We start from the raw sequence: 20,000 nt of genomic DNA on the forward strand, positions 1-20,000 counted from the left end.
TAAGGCAGCCTCCTATTTAACTCTCTTGACCACTACTCTTTGTGTTCGATTTGTTAGGAAGTTGAAGATCCATCTCCCTACTGTCCCAATTATTCCTTTAGCACGTATTTTATGGGCTATTACGCCATGATCACATTTGTCAAATGCTTTTGCAAAGTCTGTGTACATTACATCTGCATTCTAATTTTCTTCCAGTGCATCCAAGGCCATGTCATAGTGATCCAGTAGTTGTAAGAGGCAGGAGCGACCTGCCCTGAACCCATGTTGCCCTGGATTGTGCAGATTTTGGGAATCCAGGTGGTTTGCAATCCTGCTTCTTAGCACTCTTTCAAAGATTTTTATGATGTGGGACGTCAGAGCTATTGGTCTATAGTTCTTAGCTAATGCTTTGCTGCCACCTTTATGGAGTGGGGCTATATCCGTTGTTTTAAGTGACTGTGGAATTTCACCCATGTCCAAGCTCCTCCTCCATAGTGTACTTAGGGCAGGCGAGAGGGGTTTCTTGCAGTTCTTAATGAAAACAGAGTTCCACGAGTCTGGGCCCGGGGCTGAGTGCATAGGCATGTTGTCAATGGCTTTTTCGAAATCTATCGGAGTTAGGGTAATGTCGGAAATCTGGCATACATTTATGGAGTTTTGAGGCTCATTCATGAAGAAATCTCAGTGTATGTACACAGAATGCATATACACAGAAGGGTGTGCGTCTTTCACTGTATATTCACGGAGATTCATGTATATCCCGGCTTACGGGAACCGATAACTCATTTTAACCCCAGATTTAGGGATAGAAGTATTCATGAGATTAGTGGAGAGATGAGATAATACCTCACTGACGCAAGAGCTTAGCCAGTGTGGTTTCTTTAAACCTAACTTCCTGTCTGTGCTCGAATGACTGAGAAAATTGATCTACCCAAACCTTGCTATGATGAATTTGCGTAGCATCAGTTAGGTATTGATGGTGGTCTGGGAGGCTGGATCACTGTTACCTGTGAGAGTCTAAAAGCACGGATGTAGACGACCTTGCACCTTAGTGTGTCTGTGGACGCCGTGGAAGGCAGGTCTTGCTCCTCTCTCTAGTGAAGGTGGGCGTCACGTGCTTCTGTTGATGTTTATGGTGCTGGTGGCCAGTGTTCCTGAGTGACTCGAGTTATTGTTAGTGTTTGCGTTAGTGAGTGAAACAAGAGTGTTGTGTAGCGGGAATTGTACAGTGGGGACAGAGGTAAGTGCTGTTATGAGTGAATGATGCTAAAATGCCATGGAAGAATCCCACAGTAAAAGACTGAAACTAACGAAAAAAATGAGAATCACAGTGCCTTGGCTACAGTAGTTCACAACTAATACAAAAAGAAAATAGTTACAGACGAAACGAGACGACTGTTCACTCCGACCTGAGAAACGTCCAGGACGAATCGAAAAGTTTAGTCTATCACACCGACATGATAATCATCCAGGAGAGACCGAAACGTCGTCTAATTTCATCCCCAAGTTATGTGTTAGTCATGGCCAGCTAATGTCGGACCAGATACAACAAAGAAAAAAATAATGTATTAAAGACTCTTTTGTCCCTTTCGTTAGAAAATGTTCATAAGGATGTTATTCTGGTCTCTGTATTATTATTATTATTATTATTATTATTATTATTATTATTATTATTATTATTATTATTATTATTATTATTATTATTATTATTATTATTATTATTGTTGTTGTTGTTGTTGTCGCTATTGTTGTTATTATTGCTATTATCATTATTATTACTATTATTGGGGGAGCCCTAAATCCATAGGGGTCATACAGCGCCTGGTGAGAATGGAAGGCAATCAGGTGCGATGCAAGGAAAGGGAGGGTACATCCAGTTCCTTGGATCAAGAACCTCTCATGGGCATCAAGGCACCTCCACAGAAGGGATTTTCTCGCTTCAAGAACGCTGCACTTAAGAAGCGTCCAGTTGACGTATTCTTTAAAGACAAACTTTGAGTCTCTCTCAAAGTTCATGTTATGAAATTCATAGAACTTGTTTTATACATGTATTCAACCATCTGTTGAAAAATTTCGCTACTAAGAAAATGTCAACTTTTCATGGACTTGTTGCTAGGCCTACTCTGTTTATACAAGGAGGATCGAGTCGCCTCCACATCTTACAGTGGAGGAGCCACACAGGTTCAGTGCTTTTCCACTACCCTCCGTGGGATGCATATGGGGGTGCACAATAAATTATCCACTACCACCCACAGGATGGACATGAGGTGCACAATAAACCAGCCACTACCATCCACAGGATGGACATGAGGTGCACAATAAACCAGCCACTACCATCCACAGGATGGACATGAGGTGCACAATAAACCAGCCACCACCACCCACAGGATGGACATGAGGTGCACAATAAACCAGCCACCACCACCCACAGGATGGACATGAGGTGCACAATAAACCAGCCACCACCACCCACAGGATGGACATGAGGTGCACAATAAACCAGCCACTACCATCCACAGGATGGACATGAGGTGCACAATAAACCAGCCACTACCATCCACAGGATGGACATGAGGTGCACAATAAACCAGCCACTACCATCCACAGGATGGACATGAGGTGCACAATAAACCAGCCACTACTACCCACAGGATGGACATGAGGTGCACAATAAACCAGCCACTACCATCCACAGGATGGACATGAGGTGCACAATAAACCAGCCACCACCACCCACAGGATGGACATGAGGTGCACAATAAACCAGCCACTACCACCCACAGGATGGACATGAGGTGCACAATAAACCAGCCACTACCATCCACAGGATGGACATGAGGTGCACAATAAACCAGCCACTACCATCCACAGGATGGACATGAGGTGCACAATAAATTATCCACTACCACCCACAGGATGAACATGAGGTGCACAATAAACCAGCCACCACCACCCACAGGATGGACATAAGGTGCACAATAAACCAGCCACCACCACCCACAGGATGGACATGAGGTGCACAATAAACCAGCCACTACCACCCACAGGATGGACATGAGGTGCACAATAAACCAGCCACCACCACCCACAGGATGGACATGAGGTGCACAATAAACCAGCCACTACCACCCACAGGATGGACATGAGGTGCACAACAAACCAGCCACTACCATCCACAGGATGGACATGAGGTGCACAATAAATTATCCACTACCACCCACAGGATGAACATGAGGTGCACAATAAACCAGCCACTACAATCCACAGGATGGACATGAGGTGCACAATAAATTATCCACTACCACCCACAGGATGGACATGAGGTGCACAATAAACCAGCCACCACCATCCACAGGATGGACATGAGGTGCACAATAAACCAGCCACTACCATCCACAGGATGGACATGAGGTGCACAATAAACCAGCCACCACCACCCACAGGATGGACATGAGGTGCACAATAAACCAGCCACTACCATCCACAGGATGGACATGAGGTGCACAATAAACCATCCACTACCATCCACAGGATGGACATGAGGTGCACAATAAATTATCCACTACCACCCACAGGATGGACATGAGGTGCACAATAAACCAGCCACCACCACCCACAGGATGGACATGAGGTGCACAATAAACCAGCCACTACCATCCACAGGATGGACATGAGGTGCACAATAAACCAGCCACCACCACCCACAGGATGGACATGAGGTGCACAATAAACCAGCCACCACCACCCACAGGATGGACATGAGGTGCACAATAAACCAGCCACTACCATCCACAGGATGGACATGAGGTGCACAATAAACCAGCCACCACCACCCACAGGATGGACATGAGGTGCACAATAAACCAGCCACCACCACCCACAGGATGGACATGAGGTGCACAATAAACCAGCCACTACCACCCACAGGATGGACATGAGGTGCACAATAAACCAGCCACCACCACCCACAGGATGGACATGAGGTGCACAATAAACCAGCCACTACCACCCACAGGATGGACATGAGGTACACAATAAACCAGCCACCACCACCCACAGGATGGACATGAGGTGCACAACAAACCAGCCACTACCATCCACAGGATGGACATGAGGTGCACAATAAATTATCCACTACCACCCACAGGATGGACATGAGGTGCACAATAAACCAGCCACTACCATCCACAGGATGGACATGAGGTGCACAATAAATTATCCACTACCACCCACAGGATGGACATGAGGTGCACAATAAACCAGCCACCACCACCCACAGGATGGACATGAGGTGCACAATAAACCAGCCACCACCACCCACAGGATGGACATGAGGTGCACAACAAACCAGCCACCACCACCCACAGGATGGACATGAGGTGCACAATAAACAAGCCACCACCACCCACAGGATGGACATGAGGTGCACAATAAACTAGCCACTACCATCCACAAGATGGACATGAGGTGCACAATAAACAAGCCACTACCATCCACAAGATGGACATGAGGTGCACAATAAAGTAGCTACTACCATCCACAGGATGGACATGAGGTGCACAATAAACCAGCCACTACCACCCACAGGATGGACATGAGGTGCACAATAAACTAGCCACTACCATCCACAAGATGGACATGAGGTGCACAATAAACCAGCCACTACCATCCACAGGATGGACATGAGGTGCACAATAAACCAGCCACTACCACCCACAGGATGGACATGAGGTGCTCAATAAACTAGCCACTACCATCCACAAGATGGACATGAAGTGCACAATAAACTAGCTACTACCATCCACAAGATGGATCAATAAATATCTGAGAGTCATAAAAGTTAAACATCAACAATAAGGGATTAGAATCTCTTTCCCATGATTTTTTTCTCTAAGTGTTTTTACGAGATCCAATAACTAGGAGTTGAACATTCCTATAATACAGCATCCATATGACTGTTATACAGATTCCAACTATACACACGATTGTTATATAGATTCCAAAAGAACACAAGACTCACATGGATTCAGACAGTATACATGGCTTCTACAGATTACTATTTTATAGATTTCAACAGTACTCATGACTGTTATATAGATTTCAACAGTACTCATGACTGTTATGTAGATTTCAACAGTACTCATGACCGTTATATAGATTTCAACAGTACTCATGACTGTTATGTAGATTTCAACAGTACTCATGACTGTTATATAGATTTCAACAGTACTCATGACTGTTATGTAGATTTCAACAGTACTCATGACTGTTATGTAGATTTCAACAGTACTCATGACTGTTATGTAGATTTCAACAGTACTCATGACTGTTATATAGATTTCAACAGTACTCATGACTGTTATATAGATTTCAACAGTACTCATGACTGTTATATAGATTTCAACAGTACTCATGACTGTTATGTAGATTTCAACAGTACTCATGACTGTTATATAGATTTCAACTATACACATGACTGTTTTACAGATTCCAACTACACACATGACTGTTTTATAGATTTCAACAGTACAGATTTTTTTTGTAGATTCTAACAGTACATGTATACATGACTATATTTTAGATTCCACTATTTCATAGATTCCAACAATACGCTTGACTGTTTTATAGATTCTAACAGTAATTTGACTGTTTTTTAGATTCTAACAGTACACATGACTGTTTTTAGATTCTAACAGTACACATGACTGTTTTTAGATTCTAACAGTACACATGACTGTTTTTAGATTCTAACAGTACACATGACTGTTTTTAGATTCTAACAGTACACATGACTGTTTTATAGATTCCAACTATACTCATGACTGTTATATAGATTTCAATTATACACATGGCAGTTTTAAATATTCCAAGAGTAATTATGACTGTTATATAAATTTCAGTTGGGTATATACACTTAAAGGTATATATCTCTCACTGCAATAATCGCGAACAACCGATACAAGATGCAAAACAACTACGGGGGTAGTTGAATAATAGCTCTAGGTCTTTCGTGTTGCAATCAACACATCAGGAGCTTGCAATGTTGCATAAATAGAGTACGAAATCCAGGAAGGTCCGTTCATGTGTATGACTCTCCCAGGGAGCCATTCATATGTATATACCTTATTGTATATACACTCTAAAGTTTGTTTCTGTCAGTATATATGCACCGAGAGGCTTGTAGTCTCTGAGGATATATACCAATAGGTGTGTATTTCTCACTGTATAAACACTGAAAGATGTGTATTACCAAGTGTATATACAATAATAATATGTATGTCTCTGTTCATTCACACCTAGAGGTGTATATTTCTCAGTATACGCACACCGTATTGTTCACTATATACATGGCGAGGGGTATGCGTCTCACAGTGTACTATATACACCGAGAGGTGCATATCTCAGTGTATATTCACTTCTTGGTGTGTATCTGTCAATGTACCCCGAAAAGAACGCGTCATAAGGTGGTGCATTAGCAATAAGTTTTACGGAATCGTAATAACACCATTGCAAATATACCATAGTTTGTTTGCAATGGTGTTATTACGATTTCGTGAGTCATGATGGTGGCATTGATGGGACCTGAGCTAGAGTTCGTCACAGCCACTCTGGTGGGAGATTCATCTGTAAAAACATGCATTTGTGGTCACAGTGGAGCCCGTGCTAACCTCCCTATGGCATATTAATATACTTTAATTGGTTGAATCTTCTTGTAGCCAGGTGGCCCAGTGGTTTACACGCTGGCCTGGAGTTTTACGACCCATTCGCCATGGGTTCTAACCCCATCAGTACCATGGTAAGTTTTACGGGGTTGTATTTAATTTGCAGTGTTATTGTTCGTCTCTTCAGGTTTTGATCCACCACTGGGCTGTAAAAACGCCTTCACTTCTTCTTAAACGAATAAAGAAGAAAAGCACCAAAGACGATGTAAATATCTTCGTTTAATATCCAGACATCTTCATCTATCAACTAAACGTTTGATAACTCCGAAACGTTAGGAAGAAAGATGAAGATGTTTGGATATTTTAACGACGATGATTTACTAGGGTTTGGTGTTTGCGTTGCTTGTTCGTCTTAACTCCTTTACAGGCTGAGTTAGTGTGGGGTAACTGACATACAGTTACGGAACATTTAAGGTATTGTGACTCACATCCTCATCTCAGTGTGTTAAACAAAGGGCACTTGTAAATTAATAAAATTAATAATAAAATAACTATGTAGTGTATTAGTGAATATAGGGAGAGGTATGTATATCTCAGCATGCACATACCGAGAGCTGTGTATATACCGAGAGTTGTATATATCACTGTATATAAATCAAGAGAGTTGTATCTCCAAGCCTACATAAGCCGAGTATATACACACACCGAGACTCATCGGATATATACCGACACATGTATATGGTGCGAGAGACGTATTTCTCTCAGAGGAAGAGCATATGGATACATTATGGACGGTGGTGCAAGAGCATATGGATACATTATGGACGGTGGTGCAAGAGCATATGGATACGCAATGGACGGTGGTGCAAGAGCATATGGATACACAATGGACGGTGGTGCAAGAGCATATGGATACACAATGGATGGTGGTGCAAGAGCATATGGATACACAATGGACGGTGGTGAATGAGCATATGGATACACAATGGACGGTGGTGAAAGAGCATGTGGATACACAATGGATGGTGGTGAAAGAGCATATGGATACACAATGGATGGTGGTGCAAGAGCATATGGATACACAATGGACGGTGGTGCAAGAGCATATGGATACACAATGGACTGTGGTGCAAGAGCATATGGATACACAATGGACGGTGGTGCAAGAGCATATGGATACACAATGGATGGTGGTGCAAGAGCATATGGATACACAATGGACGGTGGTGCAAGAGCATATGGATGCACAATGGACGGTGGTGAAAGAGCATGTGGATACACAATGGATGGTGGTGAAAGAGCATATGGATACACAATGGATGTGGTGCAAGAACATATGGATACACAACGTTGGTGCAAGAGCATATGGATACACAATTGACGGTGGTGCAAGAGCATATGGATACACAATGGATGGTAGTGCAAGAGCATATGGATACACAATGGACGGTGGTGAATGAGCATATGGATACACAATGGACGGTGGTGAAAGAGCATGTGGATACACAATGGATGGTGGTGCAAGAGCATATGGATACACAATGGACGGTGGTGAAAGAGCATATGGATACACAATGGACGGTGGTGAAAGAGCATATGGATACACAATGGACGGTGGTGCAAGAGCATATGGATACACAATGGACGGTGGTGAATGAGCATATGGATACACAATGGACGGTGGTGAAGGAGCATATGGATACACAATGGACGGTGGTGAAAGAGCATATGGATACACAATGGACGGTGGTGCAAGAGCATATGGATACACAATGGACGGTGGTGAAAGAGCATATGGATACACAATGGATGGTGGTGCAAGACATATGGATACACAATGGACGGTGGTGCAAGAGCATATGGATACACAATGGATGGTGGTGCAAGACATATGGATACACAATGGACGGTGGTTCAAGAGCATATGGATACACAATGGACGGTGGTGCAAGAGCATATGGATACACAGTGGATGGTGGTGCAAGAGCATATGGATACACAATGGACGGTGGTTCAAAAGCATATGGATACACAATGGACGGTGGTGCAAGAGCATATGGATACACAATGGATGGTGGTGCAAGACATGGATACACAATGGACGGTGGTGCAAGAGCATATGGATACACAATGGATGGTGGTGCAAGAGCATATGGATACACAATGGACGGTGGTTCAAAAGCATATGGATACACAATGGACGGTGGTGCAAGAGCATATGGATACACAATGGATGGTGGTGAAAGAGCATATGGATACACAATGGACGGTGGTGCAAGAGCATATGGATACACAATGGATGGTGGTGCAAGACATGGATACACAATGGACGGTGGTGCAAGAGCATATGGATACACAATGGATGGTGGTGAAAGAGCATATGGATACACAATGGACGGTGGTGCAAGAGCATATGGATACACAATGGATGGTGGTGCAAGACATGGATACACAATGGACGGTGGTGCAAGAGCATATGGATACACAATGGACGGTGGTTCAAAAGCATATGGATACACAATGGATGGTGGTGAAAGAGCATATGGATACACAATGGATGGTGGTGAAAGAGCATATGGATACACAATGGATGGTGGTGAAAGAGCATGTGGATACACAATGGACGGTGGTGAAAGAGCATATGGATACACAATGGATGGTGGTGAAAGAGCATGTGGATACACAATGGACGGTGGTGAAAGAGCATATGGATACACAATGGATGGTGGTGCAAGAGCATATGGATACACAATGGAAGAGCATATGCATATGCAAGAGCATATGCATACACAAAACACATAGGACCAAGGTCCCAAAAACTATCAACAGGAGTTCATCTGGATTTATATCTAGAATTTGTCTAATCTGTAATTTTGCTTACCTGGAAAAATTTTCCCTGAAGTGGGTGTTGTAAATATGACAACTTCGCTCCGTTGAGGCTTCGGTCACTTAGCCAAGGCTTCTTGCTGGCTTACCGGTCCACCTGTACTACGACTGATTACAACAGTGATAAAAACTGTGAATTCCAAGCGCTTTCTTGATTTCTCACATTATTCCTTCATAATGTGGGAAATCACAAAAGCGCTTGAAGTTTAACGTTTTTTCATAGTGGTTATTTTGCCAAAGCAGCATGGCTAGTGCAGTGTTTTATATATATATTCCTGGAGGTTACCTGGAGATTATTCCGGGGATCAACGCCCCCGCGGCCCGGTCCATGACCAGGTTTCCCGGTGGATCATGGCCTTATCAACCAGGCTGTTACTGCTGGCCGCACGCAGTCCAACGTACGAGCCACAGCCCGTATATATATATACATATAACAACCTTGTGACTTGCCGGAGGATCGAACCCGTGTTGTTTTAGCCCGCCTCATGGTGAGCGAAAATTCACGACGCTCTAACCCACAGGACCATACAATCCTACAAACAACTTGAACCTGGCGAACTAGGCTGGCACCCGAAAATAGTTAACACAAAATAATTTTTCTCACAAAATGTCTCTCAAAAATCAGTTTCTCACAAAAATAATTTTTCTCACAAAAATTAATTTCTCACAAAAAAATAATTTTCTCACAAAAATCAGTTCCTCATATTGATTTAAGTGAGAAACTGATTTTGTGAACATTTTGAGAAACTGATTAGTATGAGAAACTGCTTTTTGTGAGACATTTTTCTCACAAAAATGTCTGGGTGCCTCAGAGGTAATTTCATTCTACTCCCCGGTTGGTGTACTAGCCTCACCCTCCTCACCATGAGGCGGGCTAAAACAACACGGGTTCGATAATATACAGAAAGATTGCAGACAGCAGGATTCGAACCCATTTTTTGATAGTATCCACGAATGTGGTTATCTCCCCCAGGGATGCCTTAAACCACTTAACTACAGTTGCCTCAAAGCGTTAGGCAACCTGGTGACAAGTCATGTTTCTTCCTAGTCCCGGGCACACCAGTCAGCCTCAGGCATGGCCTCCAGCTGTTTCATTCTCCTTTTGTATGTCTTGACCAAAAGAGTGATATTTTATCAATGCATCACACAGAAACAAGAGGAGGTATATGCACAGAAAGATCACAACCAGCAAAATTCGAACCCACATTTGTTGGTGTCTGCGAGTGCGGTTTATTTCCCACCGTGAAATCGGTAGGCGCTAAACCACACACGCAGAAACTCGGTAAGGCATATACACAGAAAGATGGCAGCCACAAGTGTGGCTGCCATCTTTCTGTGTATATACGTTCATTTGTTTCTGCGTGGGGCATTTGTATAGTAACGCTAGTGTGGTCAGAACATAAAGGAGAAGAATGAAATAGCTGGAGACCATGCCTGAGGCTCACTGGTGTGCCTGGCACTAGGAAGAAACATTGATTGTAACCCGGCTACCTGGCGTTTTGAGGCAACTGTAGGCTAAGTGGTTTAAGGCGTTACGGTGGGAGCTGAGCCACATTCGTCGACACCAACAATATACGAGTATATATATATATATATATATATATATATATATATATATATATATATATATATATATATATATATATATATATATATATATATATATATATATATATATATATATATATATATATATATATATATATATATATATATATATATATATATATATATATATATATATATATATATATATCAATGAATATGTCGTATCTGCGAGCCTCCGGCAAGACAATGATAGTGTGAATGATGGTGAAAGTATTTCTTTTTCCGGGTCATCTTACTTCGGTGGGAGACGACCAGCATGTCAAAAAAAAAAAAGTTTTGCCACTCCACTTATGAAAGGAAGGAAATGGTTTTTGCCGTGGCTGAATATTAAGTACGGGTTGACTGAGGTGGGTCTTAATTAAGACTCAACCAGCCATACGGGTTGACTGAGGTGGGTCTTAATTAAGACTCAACCAGCCACACGGGTTGACTGAGGTGGGTCTTAATTAAGACTCAACCAGCCATACGGGTTGACTGAGGTGGGTCTTAATTAAGACTCAACCAGCCATACGGGTTGACTGAGGTGGGTCTTAATTAAGACTCAACCAGCCACACGGGTTGACTGAGGTGGGTCTTAATTAAGACTCAACCAGCCATACGGGTTGACTGAGGTGGGTCTTAATTAAGACTCAACCAGCCACACGGGTTGACTGAGGTGGGTCTTAATTAAGACTCAACGAGCCATACGGGTTGACTGAGGTGGGTCTTAATTAAGACTCAACCAGCCACACGGGTTGACTGAGGTGGGTCTTAATTAAGACTCAACCAGCCATACGGGTTGACTGAGGTGGGTCTTAATTAAGACTCAACCAGCCACACGGGTTGACTGAGGTGGGTCTTAATTAAGACTCAACCAGCCATACGGGTTGACTGAGGTGGGTCTTAATTAAGACTCAACCAGCCACACGGGTTGACTGAGGTGGGTCTTAATTAAGACTCAACCAGCCACACGGGTTGACTGAGGTGGGTCTTAATTAAGACTCAACCAGCCATACGGGTTGACTGAGGTGGGTCTTAATTAAGACTCAACCAGCCATACGGGTTGACTGAGGTGGGTCTTAATTAAGACTCAACCAGCCACACGGGTTGACTGAGGTGGTTCTTAATTAAGACTCAACCAGCCATACGGGTTGACTGAGGTGGGTCTTAATTAAGACTCAACCAGCCACACGGGTTGACTGAGGTGGGTCTTAATTAAGACTCAACGAGCCATACGGGTTGACTGAGGTGGGTCTTAATTAAGACTCAACCAGCCACACGGGTTGACTGAGGTGGGTCTTAATTAAGACTCAACCAGCCACACGGGTTGACTGAGGTGGGTCTTAATTAAGACTCAACCAGCCATACGGGTTGACTGAGGTGGGTCTTAATTAAGACTCAACCAGCCACACGGGTTGACTGAGGTGGGTCTTAATTAAGACTCAACCAGCCACACGGGTTGACTGAGGTGGGTCTTAATTAAGACTCAACGAGCCATACGGGTTGACTGAGGTGGGTCTTAATTAAGACTCAACCAACCACACGGGTTGACTGAGGTGGGTCTTAATTAAGACTCAACCAGCCATACGGGTTGACTGAGGTGGGTCTTAATTAAGACTCAACCATCCATACGGGTTGACTGAGGTGGGTCTTAATTAAGACTCAACCAGCCACACGGGTTGACTGAGGTGGGTCTTAATTAAGACTCAACCAGCCATACGGGTTGACTGAGGTGGGTCTTAATTAAGACTCAACCAGCCACACGGGTTGACTGAGGTGGGTCTTAATTAAGACTCAACCAGCCACACGGGTTGACTGAGGTGGGTCTTAATTAAGACTCAACGAGCCATACGGGTTGACTGAGGTGGGTCTTAATTAAGACTCAACCAACCACACGGGTTGACTGAGGTGGGTCTTAATTAAGACTCAACGAGCCATACGGGTTGACTGAGGTGGGTCTTAATTAAGACTCAACCAACCACACGGATTGGCTGAGGTGGGTCTTAGTTAAGACTCAACCAACCACACGGGTTGACTGAGGTGGGTCTTAATTAAGACTCAACGAGCCATACGGGTTGACTGAGGTGGGTCTTAATTAAGACTCAACCAACCACACGGGTTGGCTGAGGTGGGTCTTAGTTAAGACTCAACCAGCCATACGGGTTGACTGAGGTGGGTCTTAATTAAGACTCAACCAACCACACGGGTTGGCTGAGGTGGGTCTTAATTAAGACTCAACCAACCACACGGGTTGACTGAGGTGGGTCTTAATTAAGACTCAACCAACCACACGGGTTGGCTGAGGTGGGTCTTAATTAAGACTCAACCAACCACACGGGTTGACTGAGGTGGGTCTTAATTAAGACTCAACGAGCCATACGGGTTGACTGAGGTGGGTCTTAATTAAGACTCAACCAACCACACGGGTTGGCTGAGGTGGGTCTTAATTAAGACTCAACCAACCACACGGGTTGGCTGAGGTGGGTCTTAATTAAGACTCAACCAACCACACGGGTTGACTGAGGTGGGTCTTAATTAAGACTCAACGAGCCATACGGGTTGACTGAGGTGGGTCTTAATTAAGACTCAACCAACCACACGGGTTGACTGAGGTGGGTCTTAGTTAAGACTCAACCAGCCACACGGGTTGACTGAGGTGGGTCTTAATTAAGACTCAACGAGCCATACGGGTTGACTGAGGTGGGTCTTAATTAAGACTCAACCAACCACACGGGTTGACTGAGGTGGGTCTTAGTTAAGACTCAACCAACCACACGGGTTGACTGAGGTGGGTCTTAATTAAGACTCAACGAGCCATACGGGTTGACTGAGGTGGGTCTTAATTAAGACTCAACCAACCACACGGGTTGACTGAGGTGGGTCTTAGTTAAGACTCAACCAGCCACACGTGGTGAAACTTTACCTTCAGTAAATGTCATGAAACTCTACGTAAGTGTCTTTTTCCACATCTTATTCAGTGTCACCTCACCATTTTTTTTTTTTTTTAGCTGCGAGGAATACCCATGTGTCGACGGGATGTGATGATTCACTGCAGCAGGTGACAGCTTAACCTTAGTCACCTGGTCTTTAATAACTCACTTAAATACTAAATAAAACTTTGACTTCTGGAAAACTGGTTAGCCGGAGTTAAATTTTTGCAGCCAAAAGTGTGGCTGCCATCTTTCTGTGTATATGTGAGTGTGTGTGTGTGTGTTGTGTGTGTGTGTGTGTGTGTGTGTGTGTGTGTGTGTGTGTGTGTGTGTGTGTGTGTGTGTGTGTGTGTGTGTGCGTGTGCTCACCTAATTGTGGTTGCAGGGGTCGAGACTCAGCTCCTGGCCCCGCCTCTTCACTGACCGTTACTGGGTCCTCCCTCCCTGCTCCATGAGCTTTATCATACCTCGTCTTAAAACTATGTATGGTTCCTTCCTCCACTCCATCACTTGCCACACTATTCCACTTCCTAACAACTCTGTGGCTGAAGAAATACTTCCTAACATCCCTTTGACTCATCTGAGTCTTCAACTTCCAATTGTGACCCCTTGTTTCTGTGTCCCATCTCTGTAATATCCTGTCTCTGTCCACCTTGTCTATTCCACGCAGTATTTTGTATGTAGTTATCATGTCTCCCCTGACCCTCCTGTCCTCCAGCGTCGTCAGACCGATTTCCCTTAATCTTTCTTCGTAGGACATTCCCCTTAGCTCTGGAACCAGCCTTGTTGCAAACCTTTGCACTTTCTCTAATTTATTGACGTGTTTGACCAGGTGTGGGTTCCAAACTGGTGCTGCATACTCCAGTATGGGCCTGATGTACACAGTGTATAGAGTCTTGAACGATTCCTTCCTGAGGTACCGGAACGCTATTTTCAGGTTTGCCAGGCGCCCAATTGCCGCAGCAGTTATCTGGTTAATGTGTGCTTCTGGCGACGTACTCGGTATTATACTCACCCATAGATCTTTCTCCTTGAGTGAGGTTTGCAGTCTTTGGCCGCCTAGTCTATACTCTGTCTGCGGTCTTCTTTGCCCTTCTCCGATCTTCATGACCTTGCATTTAGCGGGATTAAATTCTAGGAGCCAGTTGCTGGACCACGCATCCAGCCTGTTCAGGTCTCTTTGTAGACTTGTCTGGTTTAATTCTCCTCATTAACTTCACATCATCTGCAAACAGGGACACTTTTGAATCTATCCCTTGTGTGTGAATATGTGTGTACTCACCTAGTTGTGGTTGCAGGGGTCGAGCCCCAGCTCCTGTGTGTGTGTGTGTGTGTGTGTGTGTGTGTGTGTGTGTGTGTGTGTGTGTGTGTGTGGTGATGGTCACTTCACTGTTGTGAATGGAGTGATGACGTCAGTGGTGTTCCTTCTTGACCTTCAGGAGGTGTGTGGTGATGAGCTTCACTGACCACGCTACTGTGTTTACCAACTGAGCACGCCTTCACTCTCTCTCTCTCTCTTTGTCATTCTCTCTGGTCTAAATTTACCTATTTGTCCTTTATTACTTTGACACACCCTGCTACAACTTTCCCTTCATTGTTTTGACTGTCATCAGAAATTAAACTGACACTGTTGTAGACATGAGCAGTAACTTAGACCAGACAGTCCTTCATGTATATTAAAATTATTATTCACTAATATTTTTATTCTAAAATACGAATATTTTATAATTATCAAATTTAAATACCTGTTTGCATTTTGCTGAATATTTGTTGGATATGTCTTCAGAGGAATAGCTTCAAATTCCTCAAAACTTCAAATTCCTTCAGTGTAATACCTATTACTCCGAATATATGCGCGTGAGCATGTATTACGAGTATATATTCCTGTTTATCTTTTCTCTGTGGTATTTTTTTTTCATATATGAAGTCAAGAGTTTTACTGAGATTTCTTCCATATAAACTATCATAATTTTGGGCAGCAAATTGGACTATGGTGCCTTATTGCAATGATGTGTCAGTGAAGACTGTGGTGGCAATCTTGCGTGGGTTTCAACCTTACCTGCAGGGAGGTTCGTAGGCGTCAAAAACCCTTGTGTGTGACAAATTTACAATGCAGACACACACGCGAACACGCAAGCACAGAGAAGATAATGAAGGTCACCTTTTTTTTTTTAGGTATAATAATTATCTTTTTGCTGTCATCATAGTTGGACCAGACGGACGTGGGGTCCTGCGAACACTGGCCTTGTGCATAACAGTAAGACCACCTGAATGTATTGGGTCTTGAAAGCTTTGGTGAAATAACAAGCCCAATCAGGTCATGGCAAGACTCAATGTAGGTCAGGTAGTAGTGTTAATTATTTGTAACAAGAAAAAATTGTCTGAGAGAGATGAAGTACCTATAGCTATCTTCACTCCTTATTATAATCTGGTGAGAGCACTTCGTACTGTTCTCTACCTGGTCTTTATGTCGGAGGCGGGATGGGGCGGCCTGCCAAGACACTGTGTAAATGAGACACATATTGCTGGTTATACCATAACCTGCAATTTTTTTGTCTTATTTGCATACTGTCGGTATCGTCAACCATTGTATTACCAGCCAAGAAAGTGGTTAGAGTGAATTTGATCGTTGTTTAAAGTTTTGTAGATTCTGCTGTATAGCAAGAGCGAGATGGACAGCGATGTCAGTCTCTCGTCTACCTGACGCTCGGCTCACAGATTCTTCGTAATCATTGTTGGGTCAGGTCACTTCCTTTCATTCACACTCTAGCTCCTGTCTCGGTGTCTAGACTTAAACTTACCTTATACTTCTCTAGTCAGATATTATTGTACCAAATGATAATTAATGAATAAAACACTTGTACAACACTAAAGTATTTCTCGGTATCTTTTATTTCTCGGCAAATAAATATATCAGTGTTGTACATGTCTCTTATTCACCAACTTGCGGGTATTGTATATTACAAATACTGTAATATAAAATTTAATGCTTGACTGAAGACAATAGTTTTCTCCATTTTATAAATAAATGCTAAAGTGCAAATATCTCTCCACCGTTATATCTCTCTCATCTCTCTCCCCCATCGTTTTCTCCCTTTGCTCTTTCTTCTTTTTTCTTTACATTTTCCCTTCCGCCTATTCAGAAGGTCTCTCTTATTTTTCTCTTCTCTTCTCCACTTTCTCCACTTGTCTCTGCTATTTCTCAGTTCCAGACAGAAGTGAGTTGACATGAAGGTGTATGGTGCGTGGAGACTCTTGGCCCTCCTTGACACCTGCTCAAGACTTTCCCTGCGGCCCCTACACCTGACACAAGTGTGACACTATCTCCTCTACACCTGACACAAACGAGCCAGTACCTCCTCTACACTTGAAATAAGTGTGGCAGCTCTTACACCTGATATGTGTGGTAGCCCTACACATATTACAAGTTTGATAATATCTTAATTAAACTTGAAACAGGTGCAGCATAAATTACGCCACTCACAGGTGTGGAAAAAGAATAAGTGTATGGATAAAATAAATTCTCCAAATATTAGTTGATTTATCAGGACTCAGTGGTGCAAACTACACGAGGGTCATTAAGGCTACAAGTCACTTAAACAAGACCAGCCGAAGATTCTTTACTCTCCAAAATACGGTTTAAAGTAAACTCTCAGTGTGTATACACAAGAGAAATATACATTTTTTCGATGTGTATAACCTTGATTCGAATATTATTTGCGTTCCAGGGAATGTTATGTGTTAGGCTTGGAATAATATATGTGCTCCTAAATTTATTATATGTGAGCTAGGGGAGATTATGTTTCCCATCACCACTATCTGCGTACCATTCCTCCCCGTTGTGCCTCTTCTTCCTGGGACGTTGCATCCCTCTTTCAAAGTCCCATCACTTCTATCCACCTGTCCTACACCTCCATCGATCTGTCCCATTCACTATTCACTTGTCCCATATGCATATACCTTTCCCGTCAACTCTGTTCATCTATCGTAGCATTTCTGTCCATCTGTGCCATCATATCTTTTCCATTTCCTCTGTCTCAACACGTTTCTTAGCACTCCTCCGTCTCGTCAAGCTCACTCACCTTCCTCGTCATCCCTCCCCCCTCTCTCCCGTTTCATTACCTCTCTCTATCGTGTTTTTCTGTCGTCCAATCATTTCATTCTTCATTGTGAGTTCCTCTGTGACTGACCTATCACAGCCTAGCGACGTTTCGTGTAAGAATAAATAAAAACAACTTATATATTTTTCTTATAACGTAATGAGATATTTAACTTTAAATAACTTTTTGTGGTTGTAACACCGTTGAATTTCCAGACTAAGCTGTTAACCTATCTCATCTCTTTTACAGCTGAGAGTTGTTATTTGACCCCAGCTTACTTACAGTGTAAGCGCTGTTATCCTACCTTCGCTCTTATCAAAGTTCATCCCTGTCTGATGTATCTTACCAGCTCATTAGACGCGGTCCACAGTAGTCGACTAGCATCTGTTTACCTCTAGGTGAACAGCAGTAACAACTTGCAAGGAAGCAACACAATGCTCGTTGCATTCTAAGCCAGACAAGATGAAGACAGCGGTTCGGCAAAGAGTGAATCTGATAGTAATAACATTGACGCTGCATTTTACTTAAGTTACAGGTCAAACATTTCACGGTTCACAGTCGGAAGTCCTTGTAAACCGCATGAACTCTGAGGGTGGTGGTGAAATTCTCCGCCCAGAATTTCATGAACCTTGAGCTCATAAGAAAATCCGTGAGGCGAGGTTCTGATCTGATTTTTTTTTTTTTTTTTGGTCAGGGTGGTATTGAATCTTGGCACTTGAGGAGGCAGAGTTGTGGTGAAACGGATGACCTCCCTGATGGATGCTGGGATGGATGACCTCTCTGATGGATACTAGGATGAATGACCTCTCTGGTGGATGCTGGAATTGATGACCTTTCTGATGTCTGCTGAGATGGATGATTTCTCTGATGGATGATAGGATGGATGCTCTCTCTGATGGAAGCTGGGATGGATGATCTCTCTTTGATGGATGCTGGGATGGATGAAATCTCTGATGGATAGCTGGGATGGATAGCCTTCCTATTTTATGCAGGGATGAACGACCTCTCTGATGGATGCTGGAATGGACGGTATGTCTGATGGATGTTGGGATAGATGGCCTTTCTGATAGATGCTGGGATGGATGACCTTTTTGATGGATGCTGAGATGGATGATATGTCTGATGGATGTTGGGATGGATGACCTTTCTGATGGATGCTGCCACGGATATCTCTGATAGATGCTAGGCTGGATGATCTCTCTGATGGATACTGGTATGGATGATCTCACTGATGGATGCTGGGGTGGATGACCTCTATGATGGATGCTAGGATGGATGATTTCTCTGACGGATGCTGGGACGGATGATCTTTCTCTGATGGATCCTAGGATGCATGATCTCTCTGATGGATGTTAGGATTGATGGCCTCTGGATGACCTCTTTGATGGATGCTAGGATTGATGACCTCTCTGATGGATACTAAGATGGATGATCTCTCTGATGGATACTAAGATGGATGATCTCTCTGATGGATGCTAGGATTGATGACCTCTGGATGACCTCTGTGATGGATGCTAGGATTGATGACCTATCTGGTGGATACTAAGATGGATGATCTCTCTGATGGATGCTAGGATTGATGACCTATCTGGTGGATACTAAGATGGATGATCTCTCTGATGGATGCTTGGATTGATGACCTCTGGATGACCTCTCTGATGGATACTAAGATGGATGATCTCTCTGATGGATGCTAGGGTTGATGACCTCTCTGATGGATGCTAGGATGGTTGATCTCTCTGATGGATGCTAGAGTTGATGACCTCTCTGATGGATACTAAGATGGATGATCTCTCTGATGGATGCTAGAATTGATGACCTCTCTGATGGATGCTAGGATGGTTGATCTCTCTGAT

General features: G+C 43.4%; 1 protein-coding gene across 1 annotated transcript in view; it reads left to right on the forward strand.

Moving 5' to 3' along the window:
* Window positions 1-413: 413 nt before the first annotated feature.
* The window catches only part of LOC128689593 (uncharacterized), a 147,509-nt gene continuing 127,922 nt past the window's right edge, over window positions 414-20,000 (forward strand). Inside the window, exon 1 of the mRNA XM_053777955.2 lies at window positions 414-1,082. The gene's annotated coding sequence lies outside the window, so the exon portion shown is untranslated. The remainder of the gene's footprint in view (window positions 1,083-20,000) is intronic.

Source organism: Cherax quadricarinatus, chromosome 22, assembly GCF_038502225.1.
Source record: "Cherax quadricarinatus isolate ZL_2023a chromosome 22, ASM3850222v1, whole genome shotgun sequence".
Classification (NCBI taxonomy): Eukaryota; Metazoa; Arthropoda; class Malacostraca; order Decapoda; family Parastacidae; genus Cherax; species Cherax quadricarinatus.